Source organism: Macaca nemestrina, chromosome 1, assembly GCF_043159975.1.
Source record: "Macaca nemestrina isolate mMacNem1 chromosome 1, mMacNem.hap1, whole genome shotgun sequence".
Lineage (NCBI taxonomy): Eukaryota > Metazoa > Chordata > Mammalia > Primates > Cercopithecidae > Macaca > Macaca nemestrina.
In genome coordinates, this window is record NC_092125.1 from 192,576,068 (window position 1) to 192,596,709 (window position 20,642).

The window sequence follows — 20,642 nt, forward strand, 5'->3', positions numbered from 1 at the left end:
AAAGTCACCACACGGCCAGCCACTAGCCGGGCGGGGGTCGCCAGAGGTGAGGGCCACGTCAGTCGGTCTTGGGGGCCCGACCGATGGCTCCTCCACCAGCCCCACGCGGCCTCGGAGTGGGCTACTGGCAGCCCCGGGATTCGAACCCAAGTCCTCGTCCTCGCCCTCGCGCCCTCTCAGGCCTCAGTTTACCCATCTACAAGACGCGTACCCGAGAGCTAGCCCGGGCGCCAGGGGGTCCCCGGACCGGGGTCTGCAGGCCGGCGGGGTAGGGGCGGGCCAGGTCCCTGCGCGCCCTCCCTCCTCCAGCGCGCCGCCCCGCCCCCCGCGCGAGCCCAACGGCCGAGGCGCGCGCCACCTCGCGGCGGGAGGCGCGGGGGAGGGGCCGGGGAGTCCCCGCCCCGCCCCCCGCCTCAGCAGCAGTCGCCAGCTCGGTGGAGCCCCCCGCCGCCAGCCCGCCGCTCTCCGGAGCCGCCCGCCCGCCGCTCTCCGGAGCCGCCCGCCCGCCCCCTTCCCGCGTCCCCGCTCCCTCCCTGCGTAGCGGAAACATGGCGGCGGGAAGGGAGTGAGCCGCCCCGCGCCCCCGCCGCGCCCGCAGGTAAGCGCCTCGCTGCCGCCTCCGCCCGCCTAAGAGCTTGCGCCCTGAGGGGCCGCCTGGGGCCAGAGGGCGGTGGCGGGACCTGCGCGGCCGCTGCGGCCGCCCCGCCGGGCCGGGTTAGCCTGTCCGTCTGTCTGGCCGGCCTGCCAGTCTGTGGTCCGCGCGGGGCCGGGCCCTCTTTCGGCCGTGTCAGCCGGGTCCCGAGCCCGGAGGCCGTTCTGCATCTGCGGTCGGGCGGGCGGGGCCCACGGTCCGGTCGCGGCCCTGACGCGGCTGGGACGGCCCGGGGGCCCTTTAGAGGGTCGGCGTCAGGGTGGTCAGTGTGGGTCGCCGTGTCCTGGCCGGCGGGTGCGGGTGGGCCGGGGCAGGCTGGCTGGGGGCCGAGGGCCGGGCGGCGGCGCGACCCCGTCTGCGCTGGTCTGTCGGACACCTCCGGCGCCAGAGGTGGGAATGCCTGTGCTTCTGGCCGGCCGGGTCGCGTTAGGGGCAGGCAGGGACAGAGGTCGGCGGGGCGGCGTGGCCCCCACCGAGAGCAGGGGCGCCTAGGGCCCGGAGCTGTCAGCAGCGTCCTGGGGGCTGGGCCCCGGCCGGCCGACTCAGGTGTGCCGCCTGCCCCGGTGCCCCGCCGGAAACGGGCAGGGAGAGCGGCCCCGCACCGAAGTGAGCCAGCGGCCCAGGGGGCCAGACACGTGGGCACAGCTGTGGGCCAGCCCCGAAAGCATCGAAAGGGGTTTCCAGCCGATGGGTGAACTCCGGAATATCTCCTGACTGGAAGGGAATTTAAACGTCCTCTAGGGACTCTTTCTCCCATCCCCTGCCAAAGTATCTTTGAAAATCCCCAAATCCCCCCTGATAATTTGACGAGCCCGTTTGGAACCTCTTCCAGTGTTCCGAAGCGAATGTCTTTAAAGGAAACCCATTCTGTTCCTGGACAGATGTGCTTATAAGTTGAAAGAAACAGCTGGCTCCCATCCTTCCTAGTTCTTTTCCCTTATGGGCAGCTGTTAAGGTATCTGAAGATAGTAACCATGTCCCCTGAGTCTTCACTTCCACTTCCTTCAGTTGTTTCTCATCTGCTGTGGTTCTCTTAAACTGTCCTCTGGATGAGCTTTAGTTTCCCCCATATCACCTTAAAGGAGAGTTTCTTAAAAGTGAGCATGGAGGCAAAACCTACTAAGTTTCTCTACGAAACAGCCCCAAGGATTGACCTGCTTAAATCAAAAGTACTCTAGATTCCCTTCCTCATTTCTGTACTGTATTTTGAACTTAAAAAAAAAAAAAAGAAAACATTTAGTAGTGTTTGTTCAAACAAACTAAAAGACATCTTATTTTGTGGAAATTTGGGGGTTTCCTTCCTTTTAAAAAATGTCTATAAACACTTTATCGAATGTGCTAATTAATGTACATCAAAATGTTTTATTAAAGTGTAATGTGCCATGCAAATAGAAGAGCTCTTTTTTTTTTTTTTTTTTTTAAACTCTGAGAAGGATTGAGACCCAGTTTAGTGCCAAACTGCAATTTTAATATTTGGTTGCAGAAGGAAATGCTTTATTACATTGAACTCTTTGCTCTATTTCTAACTGCAAGCAGAAGACCCAAAGTTACTATGAAAAAGAACACTTTTTGTTGCTTACTTACCAACCTCCTAAACTCTTGCCTAAGCAACTCTGCAGGTTAGTAATGTTTTAAGCCCAGTAGAGATGAGATGGCCTTGTAGATAAAATGCCAAGCTCTTACATCTGGGATCCTGTTTAAGTACTAAGCAAAATTTCACTGTTTTTACAACTTAGACAAGCACATACCAGCAGTCAAAATTGGTTATTTTTGTTCTTATGCCTTCATTTTTTAGATTGGTCAGTAGTTTTGAACTTTGTAGCACATATGTCAAGTTTTGATTTTTGTGCAAATGCTGTTCCCTTTTATGTAAGTTGGGTAAACATTTGCATAGCACTATTCTCAGTGAAACTGTACAGATCCAGAGGAAAGGCCCTGATTCCTTCCTTGCAAAGGACTTGGAGTGAAAGGTAGAGGATACTTAACTGTGAGAAAGAATTGATGTGAATATCTCACTGAAAATTAAAAGACTTAGGCCTGGATGCAGGGGTTCGTGCCTGTAATTCCAGCACTTTGGAAAGGTGAGGCAGGTGACTGAGGCCAGGAGTTCTGGACCAGCCTGGGCAACATAGCAAGACCCTGTCTCTACAAAAAATAAAAATGAAAATATAGCTGGGCATGATGGTGCATGCCTGTAGTCTCAGCTACTCAGGAGGCTGAGGCAGGAGGACCGCTTGAGTCAAGGAGTTTGAGGCTTCAGTGAGCTATGATCACACCATAGCAAGTGACAGAATGAGACCCCCATCTTTTAAAAAAGAAAATTTAAACTTGGTATGTTCTAATCTTCACTGTACACTTATGTACCTACGATGGGTCAAGCACTATGCTATGTACTGTGCTTAGCACAAAGATTTCCAATCTCGTGGAGCTGGTAAATGGATTATCTCAGAATAAAAGGTGAGAACTACACATAGGTGAGATATGGGAGTAAAGGTTGTGAGTAAAGGTTACCCAAAGGTGAGTGCACTTAGACTAGCCTAGGAGTTAAAGGAAGGCTTTGGTAAGAGATGATATCTGACCCAAATCTTAAATGATAGGTAGGAGTAAGCTAGGCAAACATGAGCAGAAAGTGTCCTTCAAACAAAGAAAATAGCTTGAGCAAAGGCATCAATGTGAGAAAAGGAATAGCTTGCGTAGAGAACCACAAACAGTTTGGGACTGCTAGGAATATAACAATAGAGATATAAGTGGTAAGTTATAAGGCTGGAAATACGGGCAGAGGCCATGTCATGGTGGACCTTGTATGCATAAGTATCCTGAAATCAATTCAGTAGGTACTGTGTTTTGGTTTTTTTTTTAAATTTTTATTTAATTACAGAAAAGTGTCTATCAGACATGGTTGAAGTAACATTTTAAAAATGTGGTCGTAGGGATGAAGAGAAAGAAATGAATCTGAGAAAATGTATAAGGTTTTAATGATTGATTGTATGTGCAGGTGAGAGGGTGAGGAGTCCCGTGTGATGCTCAGGTTTTTGCCTTGGATGATTAATGGTATGTTGGTAATTTTAACTGAGACAGGAAACAATGATGAGTTCATTTCTGGACTTGAAGATTTTGCAATTTCTTGAGTTAGATCAACGAGCAAATATAGTGGAAGTAAGCTGAGAAAAAAAAAGGTGTGGTCAGAAAGTGGAATATCGGAGTTGTCTGATATGGGATTGTTCTAGGTGACAGCGAGGTCTCTGTTTATGGGTAGCTAAAATACAGCAGAGGTGAAGGTCAGTAAAGCTGAGTATGACAAGGAATTGCGAGGCTAGTGTATTGAATGAGTCATCTGTGTGGAGAGTGAAGTGATTGAGGATGATGGGATGTGGGGAAGAGAGAAAGATGTGACCCAGGTGCAGTAAAGATAGGGGATTAATCAGGAGGGTGGTAGATGACAGATGAAGAGGTGGGGTAGAGAGTGATATAGCCATATGGTGCAAACCTCGAAGGAGGAGGGGTTTTTAAACACAGAGTGAGAAGGTAATAGTTTTTTTTTACTTTTCCTTCCTGGAAGCAGAGTTCTGATCTCTTTATCTTTATTTAGTACTCATATTAATCATTCTGTTTGCTCCGAAGAATCTGTTCTTAGTCTTGGAAAGTGGGAGGGCACATACCTCATATTGAATCCTTTCTGCTAATACTTAATGACAAAGGGCAGTGGAGATTTTTTCCTCTGATGATCATTAGTGGGTGGGTAGGGATCAATCAGATAAAGCAGTGAGGAGATATACCCATGGTTTTCTAGACAGAATATAGTGGAAAGAGCCTAGGCTTTGGAGTTAGAAACACCAAAATTCAGATCTAGACTCTGTCATTTATGAACTTTATGACTGTAAACAAATTATTTAGCCTCTGTGAGCTCAGTGTCCTTATCTGTGAAAAAATTGTACTTCATAGGATATCACAAATATTACATGAAAAAATATATACATACATACCATACACATAAAATCACAAGAAAAGCAATTAGTGATTCATAGATACAAAGTAAATGTTAGTTTCTTTCTTCCTTTCTTTAAGGGGCTTATGCTCTGCTAGCTGAAATAAACCTTTTACATGCTTACCTAAATTATAAAATAGAACATAGTGAGTACTCTAAGGGAGGTAGTAGCAAAGTGATAAAGCAATTCAGAGGAGGGAGCTGTCATTTCTAAACATTTGGAAACAAGGTTGGGCTTCATTTTCAAAATGAATTTTACTTGGGCCATGAACCAATTTCAATAGAGTAAATAATTTAGGTAGAGATATAAAATAGGGAAAGCATAGGGTATGGTATCGTTGTTAAAAATTAACAGCTACCACAGGTTTGAGTATTGTATTTGTATAAGTTAATAGTAGGAAATATGGCTAGAGAGATAGGCTGGGGCCTTGGTATTAAAGATCCGAAACTGTGATGCAGTTTGGAGTTGATTCCGGATACATTAGGGAGCCACACATTGGATGTCCTCTTTCCCTACCTCAGTTTACTATCTGTAAAATATTTAGGCATCAATTCAGGAACTTCAAATTTTTGTTTGCAATAAGCCAAATAAGAAATCCCACACTTGAAAATAAGTTCCTGTGTAGACCAATTTTAGGTTAAAAAAATCTAAGATTTGTTTTGTAGTTGTAGGTTAATCTTTGCAATAATCTTATTTGATTGACAGGCTTAGTGAGGTTAAGAAACATACAAGATCTCACTGGTAGAAAGTGACCAAAGAAGCTCTAATTTCAAATTCTGTCTTTTTCATTCCACCATACTAATTAAGATTTGAAAGGAAACCTGAGTTCCTCAGGGTCACTAAAAATTAACTGCAGAACCCCGGCAGATCACTTTTACTTTGTCATTTATAAAATGAAGGAAGATGTAGCTGTAAGGTTTAACTAAGATAAAGTGCAAAGTACTTTACATAATGTTGGTCACATATCAGGCCCTCAAATATTGGGTCTTTCTCTCCCCGTCTGTGAATGAGGGAATTTAACCACAGCATTGCAAGGCCTTAGTGTTAACTCTCTAGCCACCAGTAAACTGCTAGAACTAATTACATTTGGCCCTCTGTATCCATGGGTTCTGTATCTGTGTATTCAACCAACTATGGATTGAAAATATGGAAAAAAAGGGATGGTTGCATCTCTACTGAACATGTACAGACTTTTTTCTTGTCATTATTCCCTAAACGATAGTATAACAACTATTTACATAGCACTTGTATTGTGTTAGGTTTTATAAATAATCTAGAGATGTTAAAATGTATAGGAGGATGTGTGTAGATCATATGCAAATATGATTTTATGTAGGGACCTGATCATCCCTGGAAATTGGTATCCAAAGGACTGGGGGGCCCTGAAACCTTTTGATAACCTTATAGCCAGATAAACCCAGCAAGACTTATCACCTGTTATCTTTATCCCAGAATCAAACAGTCTGTCTTCCATACTGTTATTCTTGTTCTGACCTGGCTTCCTTTTACTCTCTTACAGCCCTGCTTTTTTGCTCCTTCCATTTGTTCTCTCAAACTCCTGTTTCCCTGTTTCCTACATTGTTAACCATTTTATTGGATGTCTCTTTGTGTGTCCTGGCCTTAAGTGGAAGCCAGGCTCTCTCCTGAGTCATGGAGAACATACTACTTCCTCTGTAGTCCTTTTAAATGAATGCGACTCATTCTCCTGCACCCCTCCCATCCCAAAGAAGAGAGGTGAGGATAACTGTGTTTTTTTACCCACCGCTATGTCTGGACCATTACTTCTCCATCTTCTTAAAACCCCTGTGCTCTTTGGCTATACACGCCCTTGGTTTCTGATATATTCTTATATAATATCTCTTAAGATGAAAATGCACATAAACTACAATCTAGCAATTCCACTCCTAGGTATATACCCTTTGGAAACTCTCCAATGTATGCATAAAGGGATGTTCAAAAATATTCATGCAACATTGCTACAAGCAAAAATTTGAACTAATCTAAATGCCTGTCAATAAAAGAATGAAAATATTGTGGTATATTTACTTAATAGAATTCCATACAATAGTGAAATGAGTGAACTAAATCTATGTAGAAACATGAGCAAATCTCACAAATAAGGGGTTGAATGAAAAAGGCGAGTTGCAGAACACATTTATATAAAGCTTAACATGCATGTATTATTTAGGGAGGCATACTTATGTAATAAAGAACTACATGGTAATTATAAATACCAAATTAAGGATAATAGGTGTCTCCAAAGGGTAAGTTGGGGAGAAAAGACCAGGAATAATGCAAAGAAGGGCACACAGGGAGCTTAAATTGAATTAGTAAATGTTTTTCAATTGAGTTGTGGATATGTGGGTACTATTAATTATTCTTTATGCCTTTTTATATATCTGAACTTTCATTATATGTGTTTTTTGTTTGTTTGTTTTTTGGGACAGAGTCTCACTCTGTCTCGCAGGCTGGAGTGCAGTGGCGCGATCTCGGCTCACCGCAGCCTCCAACTCCTGGATTCAAGCAATTCTGCCCCAGCCTCCTGAGAAGCTGGGATTACAGGCATGCACCACCACACTTGGCTAATTTTTGTATTTTTAGTAGAGACGGGGTTTCACCATGTTGGTCAGGCTGGTTTCAAACTCCTGACCATGTGATCTGCCTTGGCCTCCCAAATATATGTATATTTTTAAAGAATAGATAGCATTCCACTCTTGTTATGAGCATAATACAGGGAGGGAGGGGATAGCAGAAGTATAAAGAAATACTAATATTAGGGTGAATCATAAAATTTTTTTTTACCACTAATATTAGAGTGAATCATAAAATTTCTGTTTTTGTAAGTCTAAAGTGATTTTATATAGGCAGATTCAAGTGGCCTATTCAATCTAATGTAACTAATGTTCTGGTTGAAATATATTCAAAATGCACTGGGCGTGGTAACTCACACCTGTAATTCCAGCACTTTGGGAAGCCAGGGTGGTCAAATCTCTTGAGCCCAGGAGATTGAGACCAGCCTGGGCAACTTGGTGAAATCCTGTATCTGCAAAAAATACAAAAATAATCTTGGCATGGTGGAAACATATTCAAAGTACTATGGGAACACTAGGGCAGGAACAACTGATGGCCAAGGCAGAAGGAGGGAAGTGACATTTGGAAAGGTTCCAGAGAGAGAGAATGACATTTGAACTGAATGTTTTTTATTTTTTAAGTTTTTGTGAGAGACAGAGTTTTGCCGGGTGCGATGGCTCACGCCTGTAGTCCCAGCACTTTGGGAGGCTGAGGCGGACAGATCATGAGGTCAGGAGATCGAAACCATACTGGTTAACACGGTGAAACTCCATCTCTACTAAAAATACAAAAAATTAGCCAGGCGTGATGGCAGGCGCTTGTAGTCCCAGCTACTCGGGAGGCTGAAGCAGGAGAATGGTGTGAACCCGGAAGGCGGAGCTTGCAGTGAGCCGAGATCGTGCCAACTGCCCTCCAGCCTGGGCGACAGAGCGAGACTGCATCTCAAAAAAAAAAAAAAAAAAAAAAGGAAAAAAAGAAACTTTGCTCCGTTGCCCAGGCTGGAGTGCAGTATTGTGATCATAGTTCAAGTAATCCTCCTGCCTCAACCTTCCAAGTAGCTAGGATTGCAGGTGTGTGCTCATGCCCAGATAATTTTTTAAAACTTTTCAAAATTGGGAACGATTGTATGTGGAATTATTTAAAAGAGCAGAAAGAAAAAAAATAGGAGTCTTGCTATGTTGTCAGGCTGTTCTCAAACTCCTAGCCTGAAGTAATCCTCCCACCTCGGCCTTCCAAAGTGCTGGAAATTACAGGCGTAAGCCACCATGCCTGGTTTTAAACTGAATCTTAAAGATTGAGAAGGAATTAACCAGATAGAGGGTGAGGAGATAAAAGAAACCCTTCCAGACAGGAAGAGGTAAAGACCCCTTTTTAGTGGGTGGAATCTGCCAGGTGGAATATGTGGAGGTTAAAGAAACACTAGAGGAAGAGACTAAGGAACAATAATAACAACACATACCTTTATAGTACTTACTAAACAAGCACCAAGTTAAGTAACCTGTGAAAGATCACAGGGATAGCAAGTGGTAGAGCCAGGATTTGAACTCTGGCAGTCTGAGTCTGCAGTCTGTGCTGTTGTCCAGTAAGCTATATTCTGAGTCACATTACCATAAGCATAATCAGGAGAAAGTGATGTTTTGGATGCCTAGAGAACAACAGTAAGTTTCAAAAAGATAGGAATAGTCAGCAGTGTGAAAGGCCCTAAAGACATGAAATGGGAATCCTAAAAAGAGAAGATCATTGGATATTTAAAAAAAATAATAATTTTGCTCTAATTTACAGTAAGGAATACCAGGATGATAGAGATATGGATATCTCAGAATAATAGCGATTCAGTCTGTCAGTTTTGTGGGCCAGTGATTATAATTTCTTTTAATTATGAAGAAGATATAATCAGGGACTGTTAAAAATAGATCATCTCCATATTTAAGTACTTGATATATTAACATGATAGAAAGACTTGATCTTCTGCTATCTATAGTCATCGTTACTCTTAGGTAACTATGATTGATAGGGACAATTTTGTTTATTCTTCTATACTTTCTGGTTTTTATAAAGAAAAAACTTAGCCTGCTAGTTTAGTGGATTTTTCAGAATGGGATGATATTCTAAAGAACAGTAGTAGTTCAATCCCAAATATTTCATAGACAAGAAGGTGAAAGAGACCTTATAAGCTGCATGGTATGTGGAAAGAGTTATATGGCTTGGTGATTAAGAGTCCTGATTCAAGTCCCAGTTTGCCACTCACTGGCTCTGTGGTTTGGGCAAGGAGTTGCAGTGAATGATTTCTAAGATCTCTTCTAACTGTCAAGTTCTGTAACTGTTAAGTCATTTATTCAGTAAAGAAACTGAGGCCTAAAGAAGGGACTTGTTTGTCCAGGGCCAAAAACCGGAATCTGGTTCTCTTGACTCTTGGTCCTGGATATCTGATGGAAGAATCATCAAACATTGGAGGAGCTGCCATGTATTAGACATGTACTAGGTGCTTGAAAAAACAAAAGGCATGTGAAATTGTTTCAGAATTCATTTGTCCAATTTGTGAAAGTAACAATCAGCATCTTCTGTGTTTGTTTATACATATGTTGCCTTATTCCAAAATGTATTTAAAGCAGACCTACTCTATATAAGGTACTGTACTAAGAAAGGAAATAACCCTTTTTTAGTATCTGTCAGATATGTTGAAATATATAGACATGTTATTTTTACCCACCTGCATATAGGTATTATCACCTCTATTTTATACATAAAGAAATTGAGACTTAGAGATAGCTGGCCAAGATTATGCAGTTTATAAGTGATAGGACTCGGTTTCAAGCCCAGACCAGCCTGACTTCAACCACAGTCTTCTTTTCATTTCACCATGTATGTGCCCCACAGCAGTGTTATATAATTCTGAGACTTTATCAGTACAGGAGGCAAGGTTTACCTGCAGGAATTGACACATATTAGTCTGAATACATCTTCTATCTCACCAAACAATGTAGGCAAACAAAAGATCCCTGGATAGAAGAATGAAATGGTTTAGCAAATCAGAGTCATAATTATTTTTTAATTTGAGCATATATATGACTAGATTCCTTGTTAGGATCAGTGCTCATATTTTAATAAATTGTAACATTTCTGTACCCCTTCAACCTTTGGTTTGCATCCACTTTCTACTTTTCAACCTTTACCAGCTACATACTAAGGATAAAAAGGTGCACTTTGGGAGGCCGAGGCGGGCAGATCACGAGGTCAGGAGATGGAGACCATCCTGGCTAACACGGTGAAACCCCGTCTCTATAAAAAAAAAAAAAAAAAATTAGCCGGACGTGGTGGCGGGTGCCTGTAGTCCCAGCTACTTGGGAGGCTGAGGCAGGAGAATGGCGTGAACCTGGGAGGCAGAGCTTTCAGTGAGCCGAGATCACACCACTGCACTCCAGCCTGGGCGACAGAGCAAGACTCCGTCTCAAAAAAAAAAAAAAAAAAAAGATATGGTTTCTTCCCTCAGTGGGTTTTACTATTTAGGTGACAGGTGTAATAACTTTACCTAAGCTCTCTTCCTCCCCAAAAGCCATAACCTGAGTCTAATCATGAGAAAACATCAGATAATCCCAACTGGGGTATGTTTTATAAAATTTCTTTTTTTTTTTTTTGAGACAGAGTCTCGCACTATCACCCTGGCTGGTGTGCAGTATGTGTGACCTCAGCTCACTGTAACCTCCACCTCCTGGTTCAAGCGATTCTCCTGCCTCAGCCTCCTGAGTAGCTAGGATTACAGGTGCCCACCACCACGCCCGGCTAATTTTTTGTATTTTTAGTGGAGACCGGGTTTCGCTATATTGGCCGGGCTGTTCTTGAGCTCCTGACCTCATGATCCACCTGCCTCTGCTTCCCAAAGTGCTGGGATTACAGGCATGAGCCACCACGCCCAGCCTATAAAATTTCTAATACTCTACAAAACTGTTAAAGTCATCAATCAAACAAGGAAAGTCTGAGAAAGTGTCAGCCAAGAAGAGGCTAAGAAGACATAGTGACTAAATATAATGTAGCATAGTATACTGGATGGGGGTCCTGTCACAGAAAAGTAATCTTAAGTAAACATTAAGGAAGTCTGAATAAAGTGTGGACTTCAGTTAATAAGATATCAGTATTGGTTCATTAATTGTAACTGTCTTAATTTTATTTAATAATTGTCTTAATTTAATACTTAATTTAGGAGAGCTAAATAATTAAACATGAGGCCAAAGTACATAAGAAAGCGGCAGTCTTTTATTGCAAATATGCACACACTCTCGGGCGAGGTTCTCCGGTCCTCAGGTATGGGGCCAGGGAAGTCGCGCTGGGGCTCTCGGGTGAGGTTCTCCGGTCCACAAGTAGGAGGGGCTGAAGAAGTCACGCCGGCTCCTGCCGGCAGCGGACTTTTATGCATTGGTACTGGAAGGGGGAGAGCAGTGGGCGGGATAAGGGTGTGATAGGGGCGTCTCCATAGGCGTGGCAGGGTAAGTTTCCATCTCTTGGGATTGACATCACCTGGTGCATGCTCAGTTGATCTGCATCTTCCTGAGTGTGGGCTGCATTTTCCCGTGTGTGGGAAAGTTGGTGAGGAAGAAACCGGAAGCAACGTGGATTGGGCCTTCTTGTTCACCTTCCTCCATCTTGTCCTTTCTCCCTCACCCAAACAGTAACAAATACACCATACTAATGTAAAATGTTAGTAATAGGGGAAATGGTACAGGGTTTGGGAACTATCTGCAGTTTTTCTCTAAGTCTAAAACTGTTCTCATAGAAAAAGTTTATTTTTAAAAAGTTATAATAAAATTAGAGTAAGTTTAGATGTTATTTCTTTGAGATTTAATTAAAACCCATTTCTTCATAAAATGATGTGCGTAATTTAGTTGACTCATTTGATGCGACTGACAAACTGCAGTCTGTTGATAGATGCATTTGCCAGAATGTATACTAGGTGGATGTCATATGAACTTTTTCTGCCTCAGTCTCTTATGCATATAGTGTCAAAAACATGCCAAGTCCTAGTAATAGTGAATCGCAGTACAAAATAGACCACAGTTTGATCAGCTGTCTCGTAGCACATTATAAAGATGGCCAACCTCTCAACATGGTATATAGAATTCTGTACTGTTCTGTTCTCAACTTTGATCCAGTCAATTCTGTGTTTTAGGGACTATCATTTGTGCCATTCCCACAAACCAATTTCTAATCATATGAGGTTCTTTAATTTGCAAGCAATAATAATCTACTCTGGTTAACTTTGTCTGTAGCAGAGTCCTAAACCTTGTTGAATATCAGAATCACCTGGAGATATTTTTAAAATTAAAAGTATCATGTGCCTATACACCATGGAATACTATGCAGCCATAAAAAAGGATGAGTTTGTGTCCTTTGTAGTGACATGGATGCAGCTGGAAACCATCACTCTCAGCAAACTATCACAAGAACAGAACACCAAACACCACATGTTCTCACTCATAGGTGGGAATTGAACAATGAGATCACTTGGACACAGGAAGGGGAACATCACACACACCAGGGCCTATTGTGGGGAGGGAGGAGGGGGGAGGGATAGCATTAGGAGATATACCTAATGTAAATGACGAGTTAATGGGTGCAGCACACCAACATGGCACATGTATGCATATGTAACAAATCTGCACGTTGTGCACATGTACTCTAGAACTTAAAGTATAATTAAAAAAAAAATAAAATAGGCCGGGCGCGGTGGCTCAAGCCTGTAATCCCAGCACTTTGGGAGGCCGAGGCGGGCGGATCACAAGGTCAGGAGATCGAGACCACAGTGAAACCCCGTCTCTACTAAAAATACAAAAAATTAGCCGGGCGCGGTGGCGGGCGCCTGTAGTCCCAGCTACTCAGGAGGCTGAGGCAGGAGAATGGCGGGAACCCGGGAGGCGGAGCTTGCAGTGAGCCGAGATCGCGCCACTGCACTCCAGCCTGGGCAACAGCGTGAGACTCCGTCTCAAAAAAAAAAAAAAAAAATAAAATAAAATAAAATAAAATAAAATAAAATAGGGTACAAGAAATCTTCAAGTGTGAAAATCCTGATAGAATAAAAATAACTGTGACAACAACAACAACAAAAAAGGGTATTATTTGGAGTGGAATATTTTATTCTATTATTCTATACTAACTTATGCCAATAAACTGTCCACATTTATCAAAATAACTGAAAAAAAAAAGTACCATGTGCCAAAAAAATTATATTGAATTGGGATCTCTAAGGGGATAGAACATAGGAATTAATATTTTCTAAAAGCTCTTTAAGTAATTCTGATACTTACTTGTTGTTGCCAGTTTCAGTGAACAGCCCCCTAATTCATCTATTTGTTCAGGCCTAAAAACTGGGAATCGTTTCTTTAATTTTTTTTTTTTTTTTTTTTTTTTAAGATATAGGGTCTTGCTTTGTTGCTCAGGCTGGAGTGCAGTGACACGATCATAGCTCACTGCTGCCTTGAACTCCTGGGCTCAGGGGATCCTCTTCCCTCATCTTTCTGAGTAGGTAAGACTACAGGCGTGTGCTGTGGAACCCAGCTAATTTTTAAATTTTTGTTTTATAGGGATAGGGTCTTGCCATCTTGCCCAAGCTAGTCTTGAACTCCTGGGCTCCAGTGATCCTCCTGCCTCAGCCTCCTGAAGTGCTGGGATGGTGCCTGGCTGGGAATCATTTGTTAAATTATCTTTTCTCCATTTTTAGTTCATTGCTGATACCCCTTAGGACTATATGCTAAATAGCTAATGAATCTTTCCACCCCTCCCCATCACCACTTCCTTTATTCTAGTCTAGGCCACCATAGTTCTTCTTTTGGACCATTATATCAACCCCCTAAATGGCTTTCGTTTGTTTACTTTTGTACCCTATCCTCCACCAATATGGTCACTACAGATCATATTATCTCTGCCTAAAATCCTTCAGTAGCTTTCCATTGCTTTGGATATACAAATGATATTTTTCCTTGTGGTCTACATGATATGGAGACTACCTTCTTAGCCTCACGTAGTGCCACCATCCCCTAGCTAAGTTCTAGTTACATTGGCCCCCATCTAATTTCCTGAAGATATGAAGCTCTTTCCTGTCTCTCAGACTTGGCACATACTGTTTCATCTGCCTGGGAGAGTCTTCCCCTGACTTTTGATTAATTTTTTTTTTTTTTTTGAGAAGGAGTCTCGCTCTGTCGCCCAGGCTGGAGTGCAGTGGCGCGATCTCGGCTCACTGCAAGCTCCGCCTCCCAGGTTCACGCCATTCTCCTGCCTCAGCCTCCCGAGTAGCTGGGACTACAGGCGCCTGCCACCAAGCCCGGCTAATTTTTTGTATTTTTGGTAGAGATGGGGTTTCACCGTGTTAGCCAGGATGGTCTGGATCTCCTGACCTCGTGATTCGCCCATCTCGGCCTCCCAAAGTGCTGGGATTACAGGCTTGAGCCACCGGGCCCGGCCTTGATTCATTCTTAAACATTACCTCCTCATAGGGACCATACTGACTGCCCTTCCACAGTCACTCTGTTTATTCTATTATAACACTTAATCACAATATGTAATTATTTATTTGCTTACTTGTTAAATTCCATGAGGGCATGAGGGCAGGGGTCTTGCCAATCTTACTCTTTTTTTTTTTTTAATTATACTTTAAGTTCTAGGGTACATGTGCACAACTTGCAGGTTTGTTACATTTGTATACATGTGCCATGTTGGTTTGCTGCACCCATTAACTCGTCATTTATATTAGGTATTTCTTCTAATGCTATCCCTCCCCCACCCCCTGACCCTCTGATAGGCCCTGGTGTGTGATGTTCTCCTCCCTGTGTCCAGGTGTTCTCATTGTTCAGTTCCCACCTATGAGTGAGAACATGCGGTGTTTGGTTTTCTGTCCTTGTGATAGTTTGCTGAGAATGATGGTTTCTAGCTTCATCCATGTCCCTACAAAGGTCATGAACTCATCCTTTTTCATGGCTACATAGTGTTCCATAGTGTATATGTACGACATTTTCTTAATCTAGTCTGTCATTGATGGACATTTGGGTGGGTTCCAAGTCTTTGCTATTGTGAATAGTGTCGCATTGCCAATCTTATTCTTACATCTGACTCCTATCACAGTGCATGGCATATAATGGCATTCATTAAAAAGTTAAATGAATGAATGAATCTTTTTTTTTTTTTTTTTTTTGGTAGAGGGTTGGAGTTTTGCCTAGGCTGGAGTGCAATGGCACAATCTTGGCTCACTGCAACCTCCACCTCCTGGGTTTAAAGCGATTCTCCTGCCTCAGCCTCCCAAGTAGCTGGGATTACAGGCATGTGCCATCATGCCTAGCCAGTTTTTGTGTTTTTATTAGAGATAGGGTTTCACTGTGTTGGTCAGGCTGGTTTCGAACTCCTGACCTCAGGTGATCCACCTATCTTGGCCTCTGAATGAATGAATCTTAACTGCCACCAACCTGGTCCAAGCTTCTATCATCTCTCTTCTGAATTGCTATAGTTGCATCCAAACAGTTTGCCTGCAACTGCTGTGGGTCCCCTTCAGTCATTTTCCATGTTGCTTTCAGGGTTAAATATTTAAAATTTTAAGTCTGATGTTTATACTATTCTCCCTACATTCCTTTTTTTTTTTTTCCTGAGTCAGGATCTTGCTCTGTCACCCAGGCTTGAGTGCAGTGACGTGATCACGGCTCACTGCAGCCTCCTGAGTAGCTAGAACCACAGGTGCGCACCACCACACCCAGCTAATTTTTTTTTTTTTATTTTGTAGAAATGGGGTCTCACCATGTTGCCAGGGCTAATCTTGAACTCCTAGGCTTAAGTGATCCGCCCATCTTAGCCTCCCAAAGTGCTGGGATTACAGGCGTGAGCCACCGTGCTTGGCTTCTTACATTCTTTATATGCTTCCTGCTTGTCTTAATGTAGCTTATAGAATGTTTTCTTTAATTATTTTTTAAATTGTGGTAAAATATATGTAACATAAAATTTACCATTTCAACCATTTTTAACAGTACTAAATATAGTCACATTGCTGCGCAACCATCATCACCATCCATCTCCAGAACTTGTTTCATTTTGTTAAACTGAAACTCTATCCATTAAACGATAATTATACCTTGTGGAGTCCCAGTAAGCAAGCAGCAATGAGGAAGGAGCCATAGGTAGGGGAGAACAATGAACAATTGTTCTGAGAGACGGCTAATCACAACCAACCACTGGCACAACTACCTTGTCCTCATAGCCCCCTCCAGTCCTCATAGCCCCCTGTAAAAACTTCCCTCCAGTCCTTTCCTGTTTGTAGACAGCACCTTCTCTGCTGTGCTGCCTGTTGCACCCTTGCAACATATTTTCATACTTTCTCTAATACATCTGCCTTTTTTTTTTTTTGAGACAGAGTCTTGCACTCTCGCCCGGGCAGGAGTGCAGTGGCCCAATCTCAGCTCACCAGCTCACTGCAACCTCTGCCTCCAGGGTTCACAGGATTCTCCTGCCTCAGCCTCCTGAGTAGCTAGGATTACAGGTGCACACCACCATGCCTGGTTAATTTTTTGTATTTTTAGTAGAGATGGGGTTTTACTATGTTGGCCAGACTGCTCTCGAACTCCTGACCTCATCATCTGCCCACCTCAGCTTCCCAAAGTGCTAGGATTACAGGCATGAGCCACCGCGCCCAGCCAAATCTGCCTTTCTTTACCTGTAACTGTCTTGGTAAATTTCTTTACCACTTGCGACATAGGCCCCAGCTAGTTGCACCCATGGCATACATTCCTCCCTCCCTCCAACTCCTGGCAACCACCATTCTACTTTCTGTCTCTATGAATTTGACTGTAATTCTCCAACTTCATGTGAGTGGAATCATACAATGTTTTCGCTCTTGTCACTGGCTTGTATCACTCAGCATGTCTTCAGGGTTCATCTGTGTTGTAGCCTGTGTCAGAATTTCCTTTCTTTTAAAATTAAAGACTCAATAATATAATTTTTACATTAAATTTGAACAGAGTGACCATGGAAGGGCAGTTGGGGAGTGCTCTACGAGGAGGTGATTTTTTAGCTGAGAAAAAATAAACCAAAAGTCAAAGGAAGACACTCCCAGGCAGAGCAAACAGCATGTGGCAAGTCTCAGAGACAGGAAAGAGCCTTATATATTCAAGAATCAAAAAGGGAGCCAGTGTGACTGGAACTTAGCTAGGGGATTATGGCACCATATGAGGCTCAGAAGGTAGGCTTCATGTCATGTAGACCACAAGGGAAAATGTCATTTGTATATCAGTGCAATGGAAAGCCACTGAAGGATTTTAAACCAGCAGAGCTAACATGATCTGTGGTGAGAGTGTTGGTGGGGGATGGGGAATGCAGAACTATCTGCTTTCTATGCATCAGCCTTTCAGTTCTGTGGGCTAGTCATGCCCCATCCCACCTTAGGGTTTTTTCTTATGATTGTTCCTTCTGCCTAGAATGCTCTCTCCCCTTCCTTGTCTATTCATTGTTTAGATTTCAACGGAGACATAACTTCCTTAGGGAATCCTTCCTTAATCTCCCAGAATCTATTTAAAATAATCTCCATGTTGCACATTTCATAGTACCTTGTGAGTTTGCTTTGTAGTACTTATAATAGTTTTTTAAATGAAGCCATATTTGTATTTTTGGGTTGATTAATACATGTCAGAATAGCAGGGACCATGTCTTCTGTTCAATATTGTATTCTGAGCACCTAGTATTTAAGTAGGTATTTCAGTAAATAATGTAACATATATAATAAGTGATATTAATATTTGTTGACTAAATGAATTTGAGTCTGGACCTTGATGGCTTAATGTCTTTCTAAAAATCTACTTCCATATCTAAGCCTTTCTTGACTACTTTTGCCTTTTTCTGTGAGCTTAAAAGTCTTTATTCATTGTTTGCCAGATGCTAAACATTTACAGAAGTAATCCTTATGTCATCTGAAATTTTCTTTTTTTTTTCATATTGCTTATGTTTTATATTTGCTAGTTGGTCTTTTCACTCTAAACAGCCACTAGAGTTATTTTTCTAACTTTCTAAGTTACAAATCTCATCATTTGCAGAAATTCTAGTGCATTTATCATCCCTTAAATGATATGTGGTGAAAGGAAAGTTTTATTTTCTGTTTGTCTCAGACTAATAATTTTGTAAGTGTAATAAAAATGAATTATTAGAAAGATGAAATTTTTGAAAAGATGAAGTGTAAACCTCAAAATCTTACTAGATTTAATGTCATAAAATTATTCTGTTAAATTGCTATAGGAAATTTCCAAGTATTTACTCTAAATTCTGTACTTTTTGCAAACAGGAAACAAACATTTTGCTGATGAAGACCACACATTGAATAGTAGCACCACTTAAGGTTTCTGTGCAGGGATACCAGGAGGTTCAGGGTGAGGCAGGGTGGACTCTGCCTCCTTGCTCCCCTTTCACCAGATAAGCTCTGTCTTTATTATTGTTGTATTTTACCTAACAATTTGTTTGCAGATGGTTCTTTGACCAAAAAAGGCTTAAAAACCGCTAGTCTGCCTGGCGTTTTAGAATGGCATTTAACATTCTTCATCATCTGATTGCAGCCCAGTTTTCTAATTCAGTCACTGCTTCTTGCTGTAGATCCTATTCTTGAACCACCTGTCGTTTTCCATAGGCCATCATACAAGCCCTTTTACTACTTATTACTTTTCCACTTTCCTTTACTTAGAATTGACTAAACTTTCCTCTCTGGGATATGATGCATTCTCCAAGTTCTGATTGAAAAGTCACCTCCTGTGTGAAGCCTCTTCAATTCCTTTGGATGGAATTGGTCACTACTTTTAACATACCTGTGGTAACTATATACTACATTCTGTTAATCGTTAATGTATTTGCTTGTCTTTCTCATATAACATGGTTCTAGTCCTGTCTGTCTTTATATTCCCTAGCGCAGGGACTGGCACATACTCAATAAATGTTGATTGGATAAATTGGGAAAGTCATCAGTATTTGTACCTAACTCAGATATAAAAATGGAAGCTTTTTACTTGGTTTCAGGCAAACTATATGACTGCCTCCTTGCTCACTTCTCCTCACTTTGGGGACCTATCCCTGGATATTGAATATGATATATATACAAAGAGTGAAGTATGTGTCTTAGAAAATGCAAGTAATGAACCTCCTACCCAGGTTCTTGTGTAAACTTGCATTAAAGCTCTGTGTGTGTTGGAAGGTGCACTGAGAAAGTTAAAAGTGGATTATTAATGAAATTGTTTTGATTTAAAAATTTGGAATCTGATCCTTTAAATAGCACCCTTGTTTTGTTTTATTTTAATTGAATTTGTCCTTTCAGTTTTATGAGTGACCTTTAAGTTATCTCTTATTGCCAAGAAAAACTGCCCTCTGGAAAAAGTATAAGATTTAGGGTCACATGACCAAGATATTCTAATCCTAAATACAGTGATTACTAGCTGTTTGACCTTTACAAGTCATATAAACTCTCTAAATCTTGTTTTCTTCATTTGTAATAAAGGGACAACTGACATTTGTCCTATGTACCCTACAGAATTGTGAGGGCCAAATGAAATGAAGGGAATGAAAGTACTGGTAAACCCCAGAAACAGCAAATACACATAAACCTTATTACAGAAATTGTGCTGTTTACTACCAGCTCTATGACTTCACACCAGTTAAATTATTTGTACCTCAGTTTATTCACCTATAAAATGAGAATATTAATATCTGTATCATTGGGTTTATTGTGAGAATTAAGTTATTTATAAAAAAGTGTCTAGTAGATTGACCTGAGTGTGTGATTATCAGTCAATTTCCCTTTGCATTAGCATCATACCCTTTTCTAGCCTCCACCCTGAGTTAGGGTTTAATAGTAATAATTATAAGAAATGATAGTAATTGGAGATTATTTACTAAACACTAGTGTATGCTTAACTCTATGCTAGTTGCTATAGGGAAAATGGAGATACAGTAATCACTAATCCCTTACATTTCATTTCAGCTATTCAGTATTTAGCACTCACCATGTGTTAGATATAGGGGATAAAGAAATCAACACGAAGCAGCATTACCCCTCAAGGCTCATAATCTAGTAGAGGAATCAGACACAAATAAACTATAATATGGTATAGCACAATAATATAAATGTATACACTTCATGGAAGCGATAATGATTTTATCTGAGAGTATGAGGAAAGCCCTATTCTATGCGAATTGGGTTTTAAAGGATGAGTAGAAATTTTTTACGTTGGCTGAGGAGGTGAAAGAGGGGGCATCCAGATGGAAGGAATCAGCATATGCAGTGTTTGGAACTGTATAAATTGTTTATTACTGCTGTGTATTAAGGTTAAGAAGAGCTGACTAGAGGTGAGGCTAGAGAGTAGGCAAGGGCTGGATCATCCGAGGATGATTTTTGTACCGTACTGAGGAATTTAAATGTCATTCTGTAGGCAAGAGGA

General features: G+C 41.9%; 1 protein-coding gene across 15 annotated transcripts in view; it reads left to right on the forward strand.

Annotated features, from left to right (window-relative positions):
- Window positions 1-459: 459 nt before the first annotated feature.
- LOC105494826 (Scm polycomb group protein homolog 1) overlaps window positions 460-20,642 on the forward strand; it is a 221,688-nt gene continuing 201,505 nt past the window's right edge. For all 15 annotated transcript variants that reach the window (XR_011622335.1, XM_071095044.1, XM_071095056.1 and 12 more), the window contains exon 1: window positions 460-598. The gene's annotated coding sequence lies outside the window, so the exon portion shown is untranslated. The remainder of the gene's footprint in view (window positions 599-20,642) is intronic.